Raw genomic sequence first — 2,458 nt, 5'->3', positions numbered from 1 at the left:
TATAACGAAGTACGTGAGGCACATGCAATACGTAATTGTTGCATGAATAATTCACCTCCTAACTATTATTTGTTGCATGCACCACACGTTTTTCGTTATAGATCTTAAAAGTATTTTCATAGCAATTACTAATCAACAACCGCAGATTGTCAGCGCTATCCTCATGAAGTTTGGAATCTATATGGGGGTAAGAGAAATTATTTACACTTTTCAGTCTGATATAAAAACGCGTCGCCGGCCGGAGTGGCCGAGCGGTTAAAGGCGCTACAGTCTGGAACCGCACGACCGCTACGGTCGCAGGTTCGAATCCTGCCTCGGGCATGGATGTGTGTGATGTCCTTAGGTTAGTTAGGTTTAAGTAGTTCTAAGTTCTAGGGGACTTATGACCGCAGCAGTTGAGTCCCATAGTGCTCAGAGCCATAAAAACGCGTCATATGAAAATGTATTTTATTTAAATAATTATTTAATTGAAAGTTACTGTTGGTCCAAGTGAGAGGAGGAAGAAGCTATACTTATCTCTGGTTTCATATGTTTTTGAGCGCGGAGGCAGAGCAATTCGTGTGTGGAGTTCCTTGTAGAGAGTAGCTGCTTGTGGTGAGCCGTTGTATTTGTAGCGGTAGCGCCGGGTGGCAGCTGAGAAGGACGGCGAGAACGTGCAAATGCGGCGTAATTCTGCAACCGGCGCTGCGGTCCCCGGGGAGCCGACTGCGCGCTATCTTATCTGGCCCCCTAGTCGCAGGTCTGCGAGGCGCTCCCGACTCCACGCCAACCTACCCGCGTGTCTACACAGGCGGCTGGGACGCGCCACTGCACGGGCCGAGCGGCCACATGCTCAGATGGAAAGGAGGCGCCGCACATCAGTGGCAACGGGATTATTTGCATTCTGTCCGCATCCAGGGCATTGACCAAGTAGTTTACCCTGTGGCTGACTCTTTTTTCCGCTAATGTGCTAATCCATTGGGGACTGGACCTCTAGGTGTGTGAGGTAAGGGACAGAAAGCTTTGGAAGGTTCAATGGCTCTAAGAACTGTGGGACTTAACATTTGAGGTCATCAGTCCCCTGGAATTAGAACTACTTAAACTTAATTAACGTAAGGACATCACACACATCCATGCCCGAGGCAGGATTCGAACCTGCGACCGTAGCAGCACCGCGGTTCCGGACTGAAGCACCTAGAATCGCTCGGCCACAGCGGCGGGCTGCTTTGGAAGGACACTGGGGTCTTTTACTTGTCTCTCAGACCACCTGCCCATCGGATAAATCGTCGATGATGGATAATGGCACTCTAATATGTCAGTGTTCCGGGTACATAAAGCCTGCATTTTAAGTGCTTAGCTTGTGGTCTCAATAAGTTTATTTTGTTCATCAGCTTTTGTGTGTGATCCCTGATTTGTTGTTCTATAGTCAGCATGTGACGTTCTTGATGTACTTTCAACGTTCGAGCTCACATATCAGTGATGAAATAATGTACATCTGATAATGTTATTGTTGGGTTGGCAGAAGAGCCAACACCGTGTTACGAGAGGAGGCCGAAATGCACGCGTTTAGCTCACGCAGGCTGGCGTGAGGAGGGAAGAACTATATTGACGTGAGGTCTGGAACATGACAAGGAATTAGAATTCAGAAAGCGGACGCAGTTAGTTTGATACTTAACTTTAATCCATTAATGACGAACGTCGCTCTTGACGGTACATGATTCACAATATTATCTGTCAGAATACATTCGTAGTAACTGAATATGGCGCCTTGCTAGGTTGTAGCAAATGACATAGCTGAAGACTATGCTAAAATAGCATGCAAATGAGAGTATGTAGTCAGTGAACCATCGCTAGCAAAGTCGGCTGTACAACTGGGCGAGTGCTAGGGAGTCTCTCTAGACTAGACCTGCCGTGTGGCGGAGCTCGGTCTGCAATCACATATAGTGGAGACACGCGGGTCCGACGTATACTAATGGACCGCGGCCGATTTAAAGGCTACCACCTAGCAAGTGTGGTGTCTGGCGGTGACACCACAGTTATTATATATGACGGTAGTGTCTGTTCCCGAAAGAACAGTTACCGTGGATGACCATGCAGCTTTGGTAGAAATGAAATGATTATTAAATGGACACCTTAGCTGCAAACAGGCGATGATGTACTTCATTGGGTACATGTTGAAAATGTGTGCCCCGACCGGGACTCGAACCCGGGATCTCCTGCTTACATGGCAGACGCTCTATCCATCTGAGCCACCGCGGGCACAGAGGATAGTGCGTCTGCAGGGACTTATCCCTTGCACGCTCCCCGTGAGATCCACATTCCCAACATGTCCACACCACTACATTCGTAGTGCGCCTAATAGATGTTTGCCCATCATACTCATTACTCGTGGCAGATTAATCAACCATGTCCCCAATGAAGTACATCATCGCCTGTTTGCAGCTAAGGTGTCCATTTAATAATCATTTCATTTCTAGCA

The 2,458-nt window shown here is 47.8% G+C and overlaps 1 non-coding gene across 1 annotated transcript; it reads right to left on the bottom strand.

Moving 5' to 3' along the window:
- Positions 1-2,164: 2,164 nt before the first annotated feature.
- Trnat-ugu (transfer RNA threonine (anticodon UGU)) lies at positions 2,165-2,239 on the bottom strand. Its single transcript has one exon. It is a non-coding gene; the product is annotated as a tRNA-Thr (tRNA).
- Positions 2,240-2,458: the final 219 nt, after the last annotated feature.

The sequence above is a fragment of the Schistocerca nitens genome, chromosome 8 (genome assembly GCF_023898315.1).
Source record: "Schistocerca nitens isolate TAMUIC-IGC-003100 chromosome 8, iqSchNite1.1, whole genome shotgun sequence".
NCBI lineage: Eukaryota > Metazoa > Arthropoda > Insecta > Orthoptera > Acrididae > Schistocerca > Schistocerca nitens.
The sequence above is the reverse complement of the archived record's forward strand: the minus strand, read 5'-3'. Positions and strand labels throughout refer to the sequence as shown.